Below are 22,015 nucleotides of genomic sequence, written 5' to 3' on the forward strand. Positions count from 1 at the left end.
CTTTCTTTCTTTCTTTCTTTCTTTCTTTCTTTCTTTCTTTCTTTCTTCCTCTCTCTCTCTCTCTCTTTCTTTCTTTCTTTTCCCTTTATTTTTTGTCATTTTGATGTTTTAAATTGTGTCACAAAGCTCATCTTTTGAAGAATTTCCATACTGCCTCTTTGGCGAGTTAATTATTTATCACCTTTGCATCACTACACAAATTAACCACAATACAACATCATTTTTCTGGGTAACCTTTGCAATTGTAAATGGTGAAATTGTTTTAGTGGCTTGCACATGTCATTAGTCAGGGACATTTTAATTAAATTTAAAGTGATAATTGCCCTTCATAAGCAAATTCAGTGTGTGGGACCTAACAAGCTGAAAAATAGAAACATTGGTTTTGTTTATTTGAGTTTAGATGTACTGAGGTCTTAAGTGCTTGTTCAGATCTTCAGAACAGCTAGAAAGTGTAGAAAAAGTTAGTACATGTTGTAGCACAGTTTTTTGTTTTTTGTGGTTTTTTAAAAAATCACACACCTAAACAGTAGTATTAGGAACATGCTTCCCTTCTTAATGTGAGCCTCGTGCTGGTAAAAAGTGAAAATTGACAACTTTGGGGAAATAAGTCTCCCATCCAGGGAAGGGTCCCAGATTGACAGTGACGGGGCTAAGTCCTCCCATCTCACCTCCACCAGTTGGTCTCAGCCAAGCAGGAGCTGGCAGCCTCTGAAATGCCTGCTGAGGATCCACATCCAGTGACCTGTTCAGCTCCTGGCCTCTCTGCAGAGACCAGCAGCAGGGGAGAGAATTATTGCCGGTCTGTAACGGGGACGCCCCACCCAGGAGTAGCTGAACGGAGGTCGCGTCTTTCACAGCTATTCCATGTCCTGGCTGTGAACAGCTATTAACCAGTGAGGACATGCTCCCAGTAGGGTCAGGTGGGGATTTACGTTACAGACGTAGAAGTAAAGGCTCCATCATGAGCCCCTGGAGTCATCCAAGTCTCTACTAGTCTTGCTACAGTTCTGAAATGAGATCTTTAAAAATCCCTGCAAATTCTTTTTCATTTTACCGGCTGTAGATTGTACTCTCTGTCTGGTCTCCACTTCTCTCTGCATAAGCAGTTTTAGGCTTTATTTAAGTGTTGCATTTCCAAGTGCTCTTGACTCTGTGCAGGGCTCCTCACACATCACTCATGCTTTATTTTACAGGGTGAGTGGGTAATTAGCATCTTTCACAATTAGCCAGGATTTGCTCTGCTAATTTCATTCCCTGATGAAGGTGCTAACTTGGCGTGAAACTGTAATATGTTGGGTGATTTATTAATTCTCCACTGCTGGGTGGAAATCACATGCCTGTGCCTTTACTGTTGAGAAAGTTAACAGCATCCACTTGTAAGAGATGGTATTTGAAAAGTGATGCTGGTGTGATTGAATGTGTGAATGTATAATGAAGTCAACCCAGATAGTCCCTTTCTGATTAAATTGTATTAAAATTATGTGGCAGTTCCTTGGAAAGAGATTCTTAAGAAAGAAATATGTGCTCATCTTTTAAGAATAGCTGTCAGTCACAGTGTGTATCACTGGGGGCTATAGAGGAAAAAAGTCATACCTGTTTTTTAAGCCTCAAGTAGAAGAAACCATGCTGATATGAAGGCCCTTTGCCTAAACAAGCTGTAACGTAAATTTTAACAACACAGGGAGCAAACTTCTTTAAGAAATCCCCAAATAAAGCAATTTGACACATATATCATTAGATTTACTGTTATGGGTTTCCCTTATCTTATTTCCACTCTAAGCGTAAGCCTTTGATATTTAGTATGAGAATTCACAATTAATCAAGAAATATTGACTATACTGAAAGCTAGGTTTCTGAGAACACTTTTCCTGTCGCTTTTCCTCATTTATCCCAAGTACAAAATGCTACTTGATCCGTCTCATTCATTCACTTAATAAATATGTACTTGGACACTTACTGTGTTCTAGGTGCTAAGTTACACACACTTAGCTAATGGAGGAGTGAAATGAATTATTACAGCATCATGTAATTACAGCTGTGTTATGTTCTAAGAAGAAAGTGCCACAACCCCACACCTAAACATTTTTTTTGGGTGTGTGGCACCCTTTGCTTCCTATCCCAGAGAATTCTCTGACAAAAGAGGTAGGATGCCACAGAGCTCTTCTTACTGCCCATGAATGTGTTATTCAGAAACGTGGGAGAATGGACACAATGTAGGCAAGAACTTTGACCAATAAGAAATGACTATTTATAAATAAATTTATCCCTCTTTCTTTTCTGTGAAGCACAGTCCTGAGACACAGTTAGTACGGCTGCTCAAAAGCTGGTACCACGAGATGGAGCAGTGTCTGTGTAGCAATGTCCTGCTCAGTAATGAATGCTTACATTGCCTCTTGAGGATCTAGAACAAAAGTTTATAAATGATAATTTTTTAGTAATATGTAGAGGAAGAAAACTCAGTAAAGGAGTCAACAGTGTTAGTGCCAGGAAGAGAACCAGGTGACAGTCATACCAAGAAAGGAAGTAAGTGAAAGTTAAGGAAGTGAATTCCTCATCTGGATAAAATTTAAAGATACTCTTTTTTTTTTTTTTTTTTTTTTTATTGCGGTACGCGGGCCTCTCACTGTTGTGGCCTCTCCCGTTGCGGAGCACAGGCTCCAGACGCGCAGGCTCAGCGGCCATGGCTCACGGGCCTAGCCGCTCCGCGGCATGTGGGATCCTCCCGGACCGAGGCACAAACCTGTGTCCCCTGCATCGGCAGGCAGACTCTCAACCACTGAACCACCAGGGAAGCCCGATACTCTTATAATGAGAAAGACAAAGAAGAGCTAGTTGAAAACAGGATCAAGGGAGAGTTTTTAGAAAATAAGAGTAATTAAAATGGGTTCACAGGATGACAGGAAGAAATCAAAGTAGAGGAAAATGATTGTTGAGATGTCAGAAGAAAACTAGGGGATGGACTTTTCCTAGAGGCAATTGATTAGCCTCAGACAGGGGAAGCCCCTTACTGTCGGAAACACTAAGGAAGGCAGTACTAAGAAGGCAGAGATGGACATAAAGTACAGTTAGAATAGCTCATGCTTGGTAGACATTTTATTTTTTTCTTTTGGATAGTGAAGAAAGATGCTGAACGTAGATTTGAAGACAGCTGGAGGGTAATCAGGGACCATCCATTTTCTCCAGCGGCATGCAGCAACAGGGTATGGAGGAGTGGGGATTGAACCTAAGGTTAGAGTTTTTCAGGATGGGTTGGGCACAGGAGTTGAAAATGCTGGTAGGAAAGTGGTTGAAACTTATCACCAAAGGTAATTGCACTGGAAATAAACTGGGATAGACTTTTTTTTGAGGTAGCTCCCCTTTGTTGAAAGAGGCAATCTAGGTCTATTATAAATGCAGACATAATTGATATCGTTTGACATGATGCCTAGAAGTTGTGTGTAATCATGGTATATAGACAGTATGGTGAAAATCAAAACTATTGAGCCAAAAATGTGTTGGCCATGGCCCTTTTCTATTAAATATGACCTATTTTGAAGCAAGATGTAGTAAGAATCATATAGGACTTTTTTCTATTATTACCAATATGTTTTCATATTATTTTAACATATGTAGATAAATAATTTTTTCCTTCCAGTCCTTCTATTTTGAGAGAGTGTGTGTATGTGTGTGTAAGCTTGTGTGTATACACATCCATGTGCAGATAGCATTAATTGTGATCTGAAGACTAGTTATGACTTATGCATGAGTCACAGGTTCCTAGCCTGCTGGATTGGGAAAGGCAATGCTGCCGCTGCCAGCCTTCCCTGTGACACCAGACGGAGCTCTGGTTACATCTCTGCCTGGCCTATAGTGGCTGAGAGGCAAGAGGAGTTTCTCATTTTAAATGCTCCACAGCTGGAATCTTGTCTGCAGTATTAGCCGATGCCTCTGGGCTCTAATCTTTCGGATTGGACTCTAGAAGGTTGCTTATTCAGTTTTGTAGGCTGTTTAATCAGTAGCTGTTTTGGACATAAAAGACAATGTTCTCTCGTTGAAAACAGTATGGAATTATTTCTTCTTTGGTAATTTGCTTGAATCCAATACATTTATATATATATATATATATATATATATATATATCTCTATAAAATCAAAAAGAGGACTTATAAATGACTTTTATTATATGCATTATAGAAAAAACACTTGTTTTAATCTTTTTTGAAATAATGAAAATAATTTTTTAAACATCTCTTTCTCTAAAACTCACTTGACTAATATGCAGGAGAAAATTATAGGGTTGAGATTTATCAGTTTGTTTAAATATGAAGAATTATAAAAAACAATTGCTGTTCTCCTAACTTATAGGTTCTTTTTAGTAAAACTTCTTAGGTTTTATGAGATTTTATTTTAAAAGCAATAGTAAAAATAATATTCACAAACTTCATAGTAAAAAGTTTTTTCTAATTTCTATGCATTTTATCTTCAAAGTAATTTCTGCTTTGCATTTAATGTATCAAAGAAATTATAACAAGTAATTTGATTTCCATATGTATAAAATTTCTATCAGTAATTTAATAGATCAGGAAAAATATTTTAATGCACTGTATGACCTGATTTTCTTGTTCAGAAAAATAAAATCCAAACAGAGTGAGAAGAACCCTTAACTTTGTTTCAGCTCTGATTTCTAGTCTCAATTGTTCCAGAAACCATATAACTTGAAAATATCATTTAATACATTAAGATTTTAGATTTTTAGTTTTCATTTCTAATGTCTTCTTTCATATCTTCATTACCTCTTTATAGATGACTTCCAAGTTTTATTTCCATCTGTTACTTCATGCCTGGTAACCATATCCTATTACAAAACTACTCAAGGGCTTGACTATCTCACAATTTTAATGTGAGAATCTATGAATTTGAATAATTTATCTAAAAATCTTCTTCACTCCAAAGAATGTTCTCCTTCAGATTTTCTACAGTGATGTACTTTCTCATCACTTATTCAGTCTCTTGTGCTGGGAAACATGGAGCTAACTTTGATCCATTCTTTTCTTTCAACTCTTTTATCTAGTCTGATCTCAAGTCATGATGTATTTTTCTTCACAACATCCCAGGGAAAATAGATCTGGAACTTGAGGAAAATGGTTACGAGTCCATAATTTAAGAACAGAATAAGGAGAAATAACTGGGTGTTTGGCGAGTGGCATTCTAAAGATCACAAACGTCCTTGGAAGAGGTCAAGGGACGATGGGACATAGTGAAAAAGGCAAAAGTAAGGAATTGGGATCATGCAATGCCATGCCAGTTCAGAGAGAGGAAACTAAACAATATTGGGAATTTTCAGAAGATCAGTCTACCTACTATGTAGAAAAGATTGAAGAAAGGAGCAGTCGCAGTGATCAGATGTGTATTTAGGAAGACAATGAATAGAATGGTTATTCGCCTTTATCTTGTTGGTATAAATTACAGTAATAGGTTTTCTAATGTTACATCATCTTTACATTTCTAGATTTACTGGGTAATTGTGTTTTCTTAACTACCTAGCATCTGAACCTCTTTATAATATTTGGCCCTCTTACACTTCTCTAAAATTTGTATAAAACATTTGCTTGACGTTTTCATAGAATTTAGCTATATTTTACATTAACCTAGATAGAGGTAAGGTGGGTAATTCACTGAGATATCCTGAAGTTGTTTTTGTGCCCTATATTTACCAATGTAAAGAACTAAAAATTAGCTATACACTGGTAATAGTATGGAAGGCAATACCACTGCATAGCTTTGATGTTGCTTAATAATTGCTATGATATACTGGGCTAGTACTCATGCTCTTAATATGCTTAGACAAGATTTATTTGAGCTCTAAGAAATGCCTATTATAATGACTTCCCAAGGGTACAATTGGGTACTATTAGTAGTTTGGTGTCCAGCAAAATAATCTGCAATACTCTCCCTTTCCCAAGACATAGGAGGTTACAAGAATGACATACTGCCCCTGCAATGTGTGCCAATATTTGACAGAGTACACACATATCCAGAATGCTCCAAAGCACTGCTGAAACCCAGGACTCCCTGCACCTTCCTTCACTGGTCCACTTCTCATGGCTGCAGCTGAGATGAGAGAGAAGTCAAAGGCAAGGCAAATTCAATTTACCTTTCATAATTTTACTTTTTCTTCTCTGGGAAAAAAATCCCTTACAGCAGTTTGCTAGAGGCAAATTCATACTGAGCACATGGACCTGTATCTAGAGCTGACTCAACCCAAGGGTCCATGGAAACACATATGTCAGTATCTCCAGAGATTAAAATGCCGTATGTCAGAGTTATTCCAGACTTATGTTCTGGAACGGCTTTCTTAGAACTATATACACTTTAGAATTGTAAGAACTATCCAAGGTCACTCAGTTTAACTCTTTGTTTCATGGATGGGAAGACTGAGAACCAGAATAGCTAAATGACATGCCCCTTGCCAATGGCTACCCATGCAGTTTAGAGAAAGAAGAATTTCTTAAAGTCCAATTCTGAATTTAACCAAGTTTATTTTTTCTTTCTTTTCTGCTTCATTTTCCTTCTCTGTAGAAAAGTTGAGAATTCACTGAAAATTACTTTAGAGAAACCCTAAAGCTTCTGCTACCTTTTGTCTTACAAACGTGGGAGACCATATAATCTGCACTTGACCTTTTCTAGTTCTCCCTTTTGTCCTTTCTGTGACTTCTTACACCAGGTGCTGTTTTATTTTTTCTGAGATTATACTTCAATCTGATTAAGTGTCAGTGTGATCTTGAAGCTACGATACGTTTGCTTCTTCATAGAGCTAACAAATATAATACTAATAGGTATGGAGAATAATGCATGAGGAAAAAGATAATGATAACTTCTAAAGAGGTTGCATCCCTAAATTATTCTGAAATAGAATTTTTTTAAATGTAAAGACTTTTTAAATTACCACAATTTATAATCTCATGTCTACTGTAGTACAATGTGATACATTAGCACAGTCAAGCCTCTGATGTAGGTTGGGGATGACTCCCCGCAACACATTCATTCTAGTTCTTTACCAAGTCCAACCCAAGGGAGGTGAGTTGCCCTCCAGCCTTCCCTGAAGTAAATCAGTTATGTATACAAAGCCCCTTTGCTCCGTGGCAGCTTCACTTCTTTCTGTCTTGAGCAATATTGATAGCTATCAATAAGCCAGAAGGAAGAGGGAGGGTGGGAAATGATAAAGGAAGGAAGCTTAAACTAGTAGAGGAAAGAAACTCCCACAATGTAACCTGGGCCAAAGCAGTCATTAACAGTAAAGGATTCAGGTCAGTGGAAACACTTTGAACTTCTTAAAATGCTGCAACTGCCAGTTAGTGGTAGGCAGCAAGGATCTGAGTTAATATGCTTTACTGAATGTACAGGACAACAGGACATCAGAGAAAATGCAAAGCTCCAAAATATGCCTGACTCTAATACAGTAATACACACAGTATTTATATAAAAACATCTATCTATATATACTATACATAATACATATATGTAATTTCAGGGAAATCATTCACAGTAGACAGATGAGCAAAATTTGTTTCTAAGATGGGTGTAATTTTGAGAAAGGTACTCTCAGTTTTCCTTAACTCTGCTCTGTATGTCAAATGGTGTCTGGAAGAAAAGTGAGAAAGAAAATATTAGCTTTGTTAACTTAATGAAGGTTAGTTATCCCTAGATAGAGACATTAGACTGTATGAGTAGACAAAAAATAAATCCAGACAGGGGAGGTGTTTCATCAGGAGTCAAACACTACCTGGAGTCTTGCATTTGATTCTAGAAAAGAAAATGGAATACAATGGAAATCCTGGAGCAGTTTTCTAGGCAGGGTGCCTGAATGGTATGAGGATGTGAAACCATATTGTATGACAAAGAAAATGGAAGGTTTAGCAAAAGAAACGTAAAATACAAAGAGAGACTGTGGAGGAGTCTTTAGATATTTAAAAGTTGGACATGGGAGGGTGATTAAACGTGTTAAATAAAATCTCAGAGTATAGAACCGAGATGTGAATATTTCAGGGAAAGTGATTGAGGCTGATCACGGGGAAGACGGTTTTTAGGTCTCTTAGATCAGCTATTTAAAAGTGGAACCAGTTACTCCTGGAAGTTGCAAATGTACTGTTATTGAGATTATTCAAGAGCAAGTTTGGTAACTCCTTGGTGGGAACATCTTAGAATTCAAGCATCAAAAGGAGGATGGACTAAAAACAGAGAATGATATCTTTTAATCTTAAATACTGTTTGCAAAATGAATGAGCATGAAACCTGGACTATTACTCCCTACAAAGAACTGTTTGTGCCTGATTCGTCTATTTATATGCCAAAGCCCAAAGAACACGAAAGATGCATTTTGTACAACCACTGAACTAAACATACTGGAACACTTGGATCTCTAAAATGAATTCTATGGTTAGTATTAGAGCTATTAGTTGTGAATAAATTTAAATATTATATGCTCTTCTTTCTGAGCTCATGTGTGTGTGTTAAAAACAGCTAATTAACTATTTTCTGAGTGCCTTATCTATATATAGCATGCTTTACTGGGTATTATGGGTATACAGAGGTGTATGGATACTGTTTGCTAGCTTAAACTGTTTACCTTACTTCTCTTTCCTTTTTTCCTTTCCTTTCTACATATTTTTATACTTCAAACATCTTGATTTTTAACTTCACATGACACACAGATTTTAGTCCAAGATTTGTCATTTATTAGCTGTATAATCTTGGTAAAATTACTAATCTCTTTAAGTTTCAGTGTCCATATTTGTGAAAGATAAAAAATAATAGAACCAGCTTCACAGTGAGGACTCAGTGAGGTATGGGCATATCTCTCAGCATATAGTAAGTGTTCATTCATTCACTACTAGCTATTATAGTATCGTTCAAACTCACTGTCACCTCTAGCCTTAGCATCTCTCATTAAACCCTTCTTATTCTGGGTTCATTAGAACCTCCAGCGAACCACTACTCTCTACCTCATTGTTACCACCCACTCTGGTGATTATCCTACCTTGTTTTGGAAAAGGATGGGCTTCCCACTTCAGTTTAAACCCCCGCACATCTGTACCTTTACTCTCAACTCTTGCCCTTACATGGGCAGATGGGCAAATCTATAATGTCATAGAATTCTAGGTTGGTAAATACTAGAGTTTATCCAATTGACCCTCTCATTTTAGAGATAAGGAACCTGGGATAACGAAGACAGGTCTGACCTTTTTCAGATAACAGAGCAGTTAGTTAATAGGAGCAAGTTAATAGCAGAGTAAAGTACTCCTCTGCTATAGAGTATCCCTTGTTCCAAACAGTTGTGAGTGAATTGAGAGTATGGAGAAAAAAAGAAAGGTCAGAGTTTGATCTTTAGCCCTCAGTGGCATGTAGGACAATGTTTTGAGTACTAAAGTGAATAAATTAAAAGAAACTAACATATTTTTCGTGCCTGTTCTGTTCTGAGCACTAAGATAGTTTCTTTATATATAGCACATTATTTGATCCTCAATAACAAAACCAAAACATATAAACACACTTCCTCATTTCTTAATTGAGACAATGAAGTTCAAAGAAATTATATTTGACCAAAGTTAAATACACTAATAAATGGTAGTGCCACAATTTTAACCCATGTTTCTATGAATGTAAAATCTGTGCTCTGACTGCTTTTATGGCAGTGCTCACTCTTCCCAATCTTGGCTATTATATAATCCCAGTCCTCTAAGGCAAATAAGTCCACTTCTCCTAGGGATGTTCAAGATACTTAGGGTGTGTTTGTCTTTGGGAGAAGAGGTGGGTATAGAAATTAACTATGTAGACTGTCACCTCTTGTGGTTCCTGGGCAGTAGGAAACCTAATTTAAACAACCCCTCATCAGGGTGCTTACCCGAGCTTATTCTACAAGAAGTTGGATCTCACCAAGAGAGACGTAGTAAAATTCCCCAAACCCCAAGGATATAAGAAAAATTTAATGTCAGAGACGGCAAGAGAGTGAGCAAAATAATTTTTTTCTACAAATACTAAGAATTGTTTGAACCTCAGAATTTTCACTGGCAACTTTGGATAACAGGAAACATTGAAGCAATATATTCAATCTGTATGTTATTAAGTTTAGAGCACCATCCTTTCAAAGAGCAAAAATTTAGAAGTCATAACTCTGCTTTCAGAAAAAAAAAACCCACAACCCTCTGGTTTGTGGCACTGCCTAACTTCTGTATTATAAATATTCCTACATGGCCAATTTCAAGGTACCAACATGAAATTGCTGACTGCAAAGTTGAAAGATACATGCACGTTGTCTTTTTTTTTTTATAAATACCCAGCGCTTTTTTTTTTTAGATGTTGGGGATAGGAGTTTTCGTAATTTATTTATTTATTTCTGCTGTGTTGGGTCTTCGTTTCAGTGCGAGGGCTTTCTCTAGTTGTGGCAAGTGGGGGCCACTCTTCATCGCGGTGCACGGGCCTCTCACTATCGCGGCCTCTCTTGTTGCAGAGCACAAGCTCCAGACGCGCAGGCTCAGTAGTTGTGGCTCACGGGCCTAGTTGCTCCGTGGCATGTGGGATCTTCCCAGACCAGGGCTCGAACCCGTGTCCCCTGCATTAGCAGGCAGATTCTCAACCACTGCGCCACCAGGGAAGCCCTGCACGTTGTCTTTGATGAGCCCACTGCAAGTTCTCATTTGCATATGTCAGGGTTATATGGATATTTAATATAGGTACATGCATATTTTTATGTGTGTGCATAGAAAAAGAAGGTCTGGAAGTATATGAAAAAATTATTTTATCAGTTTGCTCTGGAGAGAAGAGTGGGTTTAAGATATGTCTGATAAAAGAGAACTTTCCTATTTTATTCTGTATATTTTTGTATCTTTCTAAAACATTTTATTAACATGTATACACAAAAAGTACATATATAATAGATTTATACAGTTCAGTTTTCACAAACTGAACACACCTATATAGCCACTTACCCAGATCCAGAAACAACGTTATCAACACTACTCATATCTCTGCCAAGCATTATTCCTCAACACCCCAGGAGTAACCACATTCTGATTTCTAACAACATAGATCAGCTTTGCCTGCTTTTGAAATTTATATAAATGGTACAGCATATATTATTCTAGTTAACCCAAATATTCAGTGATGTAGACATTATACCTACGAGCATTGTATTTAGGTTTAAGTATGAATACAGCCATGTCACTAGGGAGAAATGGCTTGGTGATTTTAAACTGCCAATCAGTATGATGAGTTCTTTTTAAGACCTTATGAGAGGGCAAGAAATACGTAGCTGTGGAAATACGTTGATTACAGACTGATGTTCAGCTATGTTACCTGGGGCCTGAATCAGCACTGCTTCAGACCAGTGCACAAGAAAGGATATAGGGAAGAAAGCACAAGAGTGAGGGAGAGAGGGAGAGATTCCAATTACTTCCCTACAGGACAGATGGCAGATTCAGTCCCCTGAGGGCTCAAGGAAAACTCTTGCAGGAGGTGGCTATACCTGGTGCTCAGCTTTCTAAGACAGCACAAGAAGCAGAGATGTAAAGAGGGAAAATGACAGCCTGACTTGGAAGAAGAATAGGAGAGTTCTGGTTCCATGGGTAAATCTCGTATCTTTCTGAGATTCCTTTTTTTTTTTTAACATCTTTATTGGAGTATAATTGCTTTACAGTGGTGTGTTATTTTCTGCTTTACAACAAAGTGAATCAGTTATACATATGTTCCCATATGTCTTCCCTCTTGCGTCTCCCTCCCTCCCACCCTCCCTATCCCACCCCTCTAGGTGGTCACAAAGCACCGAGCTGATCTCCCTGTGCTATGCGGCTGCTTCCCACTAGCTAGCTATTTTACCTTTGGTAGTGTATATATGACCATGCCACTCTCTCACTTTGTCACAGCTTACCCTTCCCCCTCCCCATATCCTCAAGCCCATTCTCTATTAGGTCTGTGTCTTTATTCCCATCTTACCCCTAGGTTCTTCATGACTTTTTTTTCCCCCTTAAATTCCACATATATGTGTTAGCATATGGTATTTGTTTTTCTCTTTCTGACTTACTTCACTCTGTATGACAGACTCTAGGTCCATTCACCTCACTACAAATAACTCAATTTCGTTTCTTTTTATGGCTGAGTAATATTCCATTGTATACATGTGCCACATCTTCTTTATCCATTCATCTGTTGATGGACACTTCAGTTGCTTCCATGTCCTGGCTATTGTAAATAGAGCTGCAATGAACATATTGGTACATGACTCTTTTTGAATTATGGTTTACATATTTCCATGCAGTCTTGGTTGTGACTATGAGCTAGTGATATGTCCACAGATATACCCATAATCTGGTAAAGTTCTAATTATTTCTATTGAATCCATACTTCACTTATAATGAAAAGTGAGTACATGAAAACGTTGGAAATCTTAAAGAGGAGGTATTGCAATTCTTGGAATCTCAATGAGAATGCACATGATAATATAAAATAATTATGTTTTGATTGTGTCATCATGATTTTTCACAATTTTTGTCTAGAGAGGAAATTCTAGTGACTCTCTGTAGACTTAGCCACAGTCCACGAGTGATACTGAGGTACGGGAAAGCTGGTAACTACAACTTCTTTCTATTTGACCCATGTTGGTAGTATTGGAACCTAAGGTTGAGTCATAGAATTGCTTTAGAAGAGATTCTGAAATGATGGGTTAAAAATGATGTCTTTTCTATCAAAATGGATGAAATTTGTTGGTTGAAGGAAAAATATATTCTAGAAATGTCACCCTTCCTTCTACAATTCTCCTCCCCAACCCAAATATAGAAAGGGTGATATCTCTCACAAATATCTGTACCAGACCATTGCAGAGCCAATTTTTCAAAATTTGGTATAAGTGTATAGCTTAACATACTCATTAGGAGTTTCCCAACTAGAGACATTTTATAAAGCAAAGATATATGCCTATACAATGCTTTTTTTGGTTAAGATTATAACTTTATGATGAATATTGCAGGGAGTTTATTAATTTATTCAGTGACCACTTAATAGCCAAATATGGAGGAATAGTAAAATGATTTAGACATGATTTCTATCCCAAAGAAGTGTGCAGTTTTGTGCCAGAGAAAAACACATAAGGAAATAACTCTGAAAGTAATTATTTTTCTAGTCCAAAATGATGTACGGACATGTTGGTAGGGTAGCACATAGGTGGCAGTGTATAGCTATGCTTCAAAATAAATACATATGCTATAGAAATTTACTAAGGTTTTGTACACTGGAGTTTTAGTTACTCAAGATTTTCTGAGGGTCCCATAAATGTAATGAATTTTTAATCATCAAGTATTTTTTTTAAAGATTTCTCATGTGGGTGTACTATTTTTGATGCTACAATGAGAAAATTTCCATTTTAGGATGCAGGACATAATCAGAAGTATTTTTCCATGCTATAACGATAGAGACTATAAACCACACATTATTTCATCTAGAAAGCTGTGAAAACTGGCTTAACAGTGTTTTATTGTATATTGTGGAATAAACAAATCCAAAGATGGGGAAGTAGAAAAGCCCTCATAAAAGAAATAACAATCATCATGTGGTCTGAAGAATGAGGAATTCTATGGACTAAAAATAACAAAGAATATTTTTAAAAATATAACTCAGCAAGCACAGTTTTGGATCTATGAATGTCACCAGATGTGAGGTGTTGATGTTAATATTAGGAAGACTAGACCACTGTGAAACTGGACAGGATAAGTATTCTCTACAAATGAGAAATCAGCATGCATAAGAATGAGAGTGACTTTAGAAATTTTCTTTTCTAAAGATAAGCCTGGTGAAGTTGTGCAGTGACACTTTTGTAGGAAACTATTGATATTAAGGCAAGAAGAAGCAAACAACAATTACAATATAGCAAATCAGGGATAACAAATGCCACAAATTCTGTACTGCTGGCCAAACGAAACAAAGAGAAAAGGGGCTCCAGAAAATTCACCTTGGCATTTAGAACATGTGAATATCCATGGTTCAAACGTGAAAACAAAGGAGTATGATAAATCCAGAGTCTGTCTGGATTCTGAAATCAGAAACCAAAATTGTCAGTAAGGGGAGAAAAATTGTTCTAAAGTTCTAGGACATGAAAACTACAGTTCAGTAGTAATTTTAGAAAACGGGTAAGTGTTGATTGTTAATTACCAAAACTCACGCAAGGTGATTTTAGAAATAGCAAAAAAAAGAAAGCCCAAACCTGAACTACAGCTCTGGTAGGAACTGTGAGAGAAGTAGGCTGAGGTTGTGAGTTGGGATCATCTTTTGGGTTTGGGTTAAGATTAGTATTCAAGACTTCGTTATGAAGTCACTTTATTTATTTATTGAAACATTATTATTAAATCATTTACTTAGTAACAACAATCAGCAGATAACAGGAACACGCTGCAGATACTCATTTCCCATTTGGCCTGAATAAGCATTGTGTTTTTGCTACACAATGCTATCCTAATGTAGGTTTTTCTGTGGCCAGGGAAAACAGTATTTAAAATAGTCCATCTTTCTAAAATTGAAGTGACTGTTCTAAACAGGTATTTAGAAAGGAAGTGGGAACAGTTAAGGCTTAATTACTATGAAAAAGCAAAACAGCACAATTACAAAAGAACATTTAAATAGGAAAATAAGGAAACTATACATTAAAAAATTATACATGTACACACTGTATCAAAATACCTTTTCTATTTTGGTAACCAAATTTTGGAGATTAAAAACAAACCAGTTCAAGCATTTCTAAACATAAAAACTTCAGGTTTATATTTATTAAAAACAAGATGATATCAGTTTTGTTGAAGTAATCATATATACACCATGATAAATATTTGGAATTGTGAAAATGGAAATAGTGAACAGCTTTAAATTTCCTGAATATTTTCATGGCTTAAATAAACTTTTTTCAGTTTTTATTTTAAAATAAGTTTACTTAGTTTTAAACTCAGGCCAGTGTGCTTTTCTTAAAAGACAAAATACTTATTAAAAATGGTTAAGTATTAAGGTTTGCACGAGCTAAAAAAAATTTACATTTGCCTAGATGTAACAATTTAAAAACATACAAATTCAAGATATAGTAGGAAAATATGTAAAAAAACACATAAAGAACCATAGCCCATTAAAAAATATAAATGCACCTTCTATATATCGAAAACTATTCTGATTTAAAAGTAGCTTCTGTAAAATGTCTAAGTAGTAGGCATTGTTTGCTTTCCTAATATAATGAATAAATAAGAACTATTTCTATCGCAAACAGTACTATCAGTATTTCTTAGCAAAAACTGTAGTATATACATATACATGGAAAGGCAGGCATTGATACAGGATGTTCTGCATCCAAGTTTAAGAGTTTGAGTTCCATTAAAATGTTTTCTACAACTTATAAGGACAATGCACACAAAAGTAAAAAGATGAGGTAAACATCTTACAATTTTAAGCATTACTTGAAACTTAATACTTAGATATTCCCAATGCCTAGGCTCTAGAACGATGCTTAGGAGGTCCTCCATAGTGATGATGATATGACACGTATCTGAACCACATAATGAGCAGCAGGTTTCTTGGTCTTCTGAGTAGGCAATGATGTTCTTCCCTGTAATTACAAAGCAATCATGATTAAGTTTTGTCAAGAATATTGCTTCTGTGTGGGTTTACATGAGGCACCGAGCTACAGTAAGAGCAGTTACAATGCCATTCAAAATTGCCATACTATAGCTCACGTGGAAAGAATGTCCAGTCAGTTTCTTGAACCTGGCAGGTGAAAGAGGAGTAGGAGGAAACATTCCTGGTTCATGTAGGGAACGGCACCAAAAACGGAGGAGAGCTTAAACAAGCTTTATTTGGGAACGCTCCCGGGCGAGGTTCACTGGTCCGAGAGAAAGGGGCCAGAGAAGTCGCACCCGGGTGCAGGCACGAACAAAATTTCTAGGGGCGGACGCAGGGGAGGTGCTTGCTGCGTGAAGCAGCCCTTTCTTGGTAATCTCTCGGGTGTTGTGGCAATGTCGGGTGTCGGTTGCATCAGCCTCAGAGCCATTGGTTCCGCCCCTCGGGAAGCGGGAAGACCGGGGCCGAGTGGTGTGGCAATGTCAGGTGTTGGTTGCATCAGCCACTTTGGCGGGGGTTCTGTCTGGCTCCCTGGGCCCTTCCCCGGACCTGCTGGCCTTACAGTTCAAAAGAATCAAAATAAGTCACTGTCCAAGAAAAGCTGCAGCAGGAGATTCCAGCAGTTAGGGATATTATAAGTAGAGTCCAGAATCCTAACAGTCCAGTGTGTACATCATCTTCGTTCTTCAAATTTTCGGCATGTAACTCTTTTACGATCAGGTAGGTGATGGCGAGAAGGAAGGCGAGGAGGATGGCAAACAGCAGCGAACAGAGAACTGAGAGGACCTGGACCGGCCAGCGCCGGGCTTGGGCTCTGCCGCCCACATCCGCCGAGAAAATGCCATTGCGTTTATCGGGCAGGGCGGGAGACTCGTCCCCATCTGGCCGGAGTAGCGAGTCCTTTCTAGGTTCCGATGACGCCCCGGCCGAGAACTCCGCCCGCAGGTCACGGGCCACTCGGTTGCATACCTCCTCCTCGTCGACTTCACCCTCACCCCAACTGTCTCCGTGACTCGGGCCGGGGGTGAAGGTGGCAGCCCCCCACTGCCCCACCCCCTACGGGGTGAGGCTGTCTAAGCTTGGGAAGCTGGGACACAGTTGTCTTCCCTTCCCCGGGGGAAGTTGGTGGAGTTTTCTGAAGTCACTTTAAATGAACTTTCCGCACAAAGTTGAGTTTGACAGTCAACCTCCAATATGATACTTGAATAGCTTTCTAGAATCTTAAATAGATCACCGAGGAACATTAGAAACCTAGTGTGAGCAAGCTAGGCTTTTACCTGGTGGAGAGAAGGAGGGACTATTGCACTATCCATTGGTACTTTTGTGCTATTTTCTCTTAATTTTCACATAACATCAACCCCAACTCCCGTAGATTCTGCCACCCATGTGCAGCTAACATCCATCCAGTTCCTCTCATATCCATTGCAGGAATCTGCTCTAAGTAACGTCATCTCTCATTTGTAATTCTCCAACAGCCTCTGGATTTATCTAGAAGTACATACCCTTCATCTTCCATTCCCCACACAGTAGTCACAAAGATCCCTTTTTGCTTAGATTCCTGTACTTTTCTCTCTTAGAGTAAATTCTCATACATTTCCCTTAACCATTCATGGCCTTGACTCACCCAGGCTTCCACCTTCATATTTTTTCTATACTACTCTTTCTTTCCTCGGCAACCACATTGAATTTTTTCTGTTTCTTGTACTGTGTCTTTGCTCTTTTCCACCTCAGGACTTTACACATTTACCTACTACATTTACCAGAAACATCCATAATAATTTTCCTTCTCAACCTGCCCGCCTTTTCAACTACACGGTAACATCCTACTTATCTTTTCCTCATTCCTCTGATCCTAGTTTCAATGCCATTTTCTTAATGCAGTCTTTCTGGAATCCCTTACTTCAAGGTAAATTTAGAAGCTAGATTTCTTCTATTTTAGCACATGTCATACTAATGAATATGTATTTAATAGTTACAACATTTATAGAAACTGTATTTCCCTCCATTCAGCATCACACCCCTAGTGCTTAGCCCATAGTGACTGACTTGACTCCCACTGAGCCTTTCTGTGACTTGAGTAGGGACTAGCCTGAAAGGCAAACATCACTGTGGGTACGTGCCATGGAAATGGGACAGGCAAGGGCTAACCGTGAGGGCTTGAGCAAGTCTGTGTTGGCAAGAATTGAAATAACAGTTTCAAGTAGTATGTTTTTTTTGAACTTTTTATTTTATATTGGAGTATAGTTGATTAACAATGTTGTGTTAGTTTCAGGTGTACAGCAAAGTGTTGTTTTAGCTATACACATACATGTCACTATTCTTTTTCAAATTCTTTTCCCAATTAGGTTGTTACAAAATATTGAGCAGAGTTCCCTATGTTATACAGCAGGTCCTTGTCGGTTATTCATTTTTAAATATAGCAGTGTGTACACGTCAATCCCAAGTATTTATGAACTGGAATAAATGTACTTACAGATGGAGATGATAAGGAAGTAGTCCTGTCCTTTAGGTGATGCTAACAATGATCATAAACAATATAGGAGAAGTCAGTTTATGGGGGTGAGAACGAGAGAAGGAGGAATTATGCTGATGCTGTTGAGTTTAAGGAATCTAGGGAATTTTCATAAGAGATATCCAAAAGGCATAGTTGCATCTTGAGCTGAAGAAATAAGTGAAGATTAGAGAGTTGGGATTCATTTCGTGTGATTGGAATAGTGCTTGTAAAATATGTTTACTCAGGAGAGTATTTTTATTTTATTTTATTTTTTTTGCAGTACGCGGGCCTCTCACTGTTGTGGCCTCTCCCGTGTGGAGCACAGGCTCCGGACGCGCAGGCTCAGTGGCCGTGGCTCACGGGCCCAGCCGCTCCGTGGCACATGGGATCTTCCCAGACCGGGGCACGAACCCGTGTCCCTTGCATCAGCAGGCGGACTCTCAACCACTGCGCCACCAGGGAAGCCCTAAACAGTTAAATTTTTTGACCTTAGGATTCAAAAATGGGAAAATCAGTTCATGTTGTTTAAATTACTCTCTTGCTTTTATCTTTAGGACTCTCTTTGATGGGAAGAATGAAGAGAACCCTAGCAGGCACTGGGTTAAGAGGGATTCTTTGAACACACACAGATATGAGGCTCTCAGGGAAGAAGAGGTTGCTCTACTAGTGATGCTATGCATGACCAGCCTTAGACACACTTTGAAGAAGGGTGAGATTGCTTAGCATTTCTTTGTGTTTTCTTAGAGTCCCCTCCTTTACAAAGCACTCAAGTCTCCATTATCACAACATGTACCAACTAACAAACAAAATCATCCATATCATGTATAGAAGACTTGCTGTTTCACCTCTTCAAGAAATGACTGCATTTTTAAATGGGTCACTGAAGGAGGGAGACTCACAAAGTAAAAGCAGTGGTGAATTGCCAAGCATTCACAAAGAAGGTATGTGGAGGGACGGGAAGATGGCGGAAGAGTAAGACGCGGAGATCACCTTCCTCCCCACAGATACACCAGAAATACATCTACACGTGGAACAACTCCTACAGAGCACCTACTGAAGGCTGGCAAAAGACCTCGGACCTCCCAAAAGGCAAGAAACTCCCCACGTACTTGGGTAGGGCAAAAGAAAAAAAAAAAAGAAAAAACAGAGACAAAAGAATAGGGACGGCACCTGCACCAGTGGGAGGGAGCTGTGAAGGAGGAAAAGTTTCCACACACTAGGAAGCCCCTTCGCGGGCGGAGACTGCGGGAGGCGGAGGGGGGAGCTTCGAAGCCGCGGAGGAGAGCACAGCAACAGGTGCGGAGGGCAAAGCAGAGAGATTCCCGCACAGAGGATCGGTGCCGACCGGCACTCACCAGCCCGAGAGGCTTGTCTGCTCCCCCACCGGGGCGGGCGGGGCTGCGAGCTGAGGCTCGGGTTTCGGTTTCGGACGGAGCGCAGGGAGAGGACTGGGGTTGGCGGCTTGAACATAGCCTGAAGGGGTTGGTGCACCACGACTAGCCGGGAGGGAGTCCGGGGAAAAGTCTGCACCTGCCGAAGAGGCAAGAGACTTTTTCTTCCCTCTTTGTTTCCTGGTGCGCGAGGAGAGGGGTTTAAGAGCGCTGCTTAAAGGAACTTCAGAGACGGGCGCGAGCTGCGGCTAAAAGCGCGGACCACAGAGACGGGCGGGAGACGCTAAGGCTGCTGCTGCCGCCACCAAGGGGCCTGTGTGCGAGCACAGGTCACTCTCCACACCCTTCTTCCACGGAACCTGTGCAGCCCGCCACTGCCAGGTTCCCGGGATCCAGGGACAACTTCCCCGGGAGAACGCACGGCGGGCCTCAGGCTCGTGCAACGTCACGCTGGACTTTGCCTCCGCAGGCCCGCCCCGCACTCCGTGCCCCTCCCTCCGCGCCGGCCTGAGTGCGCCAGAGCCCCCGAATCAGCGGCTCCTTTAACCCCGTCCTGTCTGAGCAAAAAACAGACGCCCTCCAGCGACCTACACGCAGAGGCAGGGCCAAATCCAAAGCTGAGCCCCCGTGAGCTGTGAGAACAAAGAAGAGAAAGGGAAATCTCTCCCAGCAGCCTCAGAAGCAGCGGATTAAAGCTCCACAATCAACTTGATATACCTGCATCTGTGGAATACCTGAATAGACAACCAATCATCCCAAATTAAGGAAGTGGACTTTAGGAGCAAGATCTATGATTTTTCTCCCTTTTCCTCTTTTTCTGAATGTGTATGTGTATGCTTCTGTGTGAGATCTTGTCTGTATAGTCTTGCTTCCACCATTTGTCCTAGGGTTCTATCCGTCCATGGTTTTTTTTTTAAATTTTTTTCTTAATAATCAATTTTAATTTTAATAACGTTATTATACTTTACCTTCTTTCTTTCTTTCCTTTCTTCCTTCCCTCCTTTAGACAACGAATCATCCCAAATTGAGGAGGTGGTCTCTGACAGCAAGATTTATGATTTTTCCCCCTTTACCTCTTTTAGTGACAGTGTATGTGTATGCTTCTGTGGAAGATTTTGTCTGTATAGCTTTGCTTCCAACATTTGTCCTAAGGTTCTATCCGTCCCTTTTTTTTCTCTAAAGAACTTTTTAATTCAATAACTTTATTATACTTTATTTTATTTGTACTGTATCTTCTTTCTTTCTTTTTTCCTTCTTTCCCTCCTTCCTTCCTTCCTCCCTCCCTCCTTTCTTTCCTTCTTGCCTTCTTTCCTTCTTTGCTTCTTTCTTTCTTCCTTCCTTCCCTCCTTTCCTTCTTTCTTTCCTCATACTTCTACTAATTCCCTCTACTTTTTCTCCCTTTTATTCTGAGCCGTGTGGATGAAAAGCTCTTGGTGCTCCAGCCAGGAGTCAGGGCTCTGCCTCTGAGGTAGGACAGCCAACTTCAGGACACTGGTCAACAAGAGACCTCCCAGCTCCACATAATATCAAACGGCGAAAATCCCCCAGAGACCTCCATCTTAACACCAGCACCCAGCTTCACTCAACGACCAGCAAGCCACAGTGCTGGACAACCTATGCCAAACAACAAGCAAAACAGGAACGCAACCCCACCCATTAGCAGAGAGGCTGCCTAAAATCATAATAAGTCCACAGACACCCCAAAACACACCACCAGACGTGCACCTGCCCACCAGAGAGACAAGATCCAGCCTCATCCACCAGAACACAGGCACTAGTCCCCTCCACCAGGAAGCCTGCACCATCGACTGAACCAACCTTAGCCACTGGGACAGACACCAAAAACAACGGGAACTATGAACCTGCAGCCTGCAAAAAGGAGACCCCAAACACAGTAAGATAAGCAAAATGAGAAGACAGAAAAACACACAGCAGATAAAGGAGCAAGATAAAAACCCACCAGACCTAACAAATGAAGAGGAAATAGGCAGTCTACCTGAAAAAGAATTCAGAATAATGATAGTAAGGATGATCCGAAATCTTGGAAATAGAATGGACAAAATGCAAGAAACAGTTAACAAGGACCTAGAAGAAATAAAGATGAAACAAGCAATGATGAACAACACAATAAATGAAATTAAAAGTACTCTAGATGGGATCAATAGCAGAATAACTGAGGCAGAACGGATAAGTGACCTGGAAGATAAAATAGTGGAAATAAGTACTGCAGAGCAGAATAAAGAAAAAAGAATGAAAAGAACTGAGGACAGTCTCAGAGACCTCTGGGACAACATTAAACGCACCAACATTCGAATTATAGGGGTTCCAGAAGAAGAAGAGAAAAAGAAAGGGACTGAGAAAATATTTGAAGACATTATAGTTGAAAACTTCCCTAATATGGGAAAGGAAATAGTTAATCAAGTCCAGGAAGCACAGAGAGTCCCATACAGGATAAATCCAAGGAGAAATACGCCAAGACACATATTAATCAAACTGTCAAAAATTAAATACA

General features: G+C 39.4%; 1 pseudogene; it reads right to left on the bottom strand.

The window, feature by feature from the left end:
* Nucleotides 1–16,155: 16,155 nt before the first annotated feature.
* On the bottom strand, nucleotides 16,156–16,931 carry LOC113630930 (ADP-ribosylation factor-like protein 6-interacting protein 6 pseudogene; annotated as a pseudogene).
* Between the last annotated feature and the right edge of the window lie 5,084 nt (nucleotides 16,932–22,015).

The sequence above is a fragment of the Aethalodelphis obliquidens genome, unplaced genomic scaffold, assembly GCF_003676395.1.
Source record: "Aethalodelphis obliquidens isolate GAN/ISIS:26980383/991018 unplaced genomic scaffold, ASM367639v1 scaffold31, whole genome shotgun sequence".
In the NCBI taxonomy this organism is placed as follows: Eukaryota; Metazoa; Chordata; class Mammalia; order Artiodactyla; family Delphinidae; genus Aethalodelphis; species Aethalodelphis obliquidens.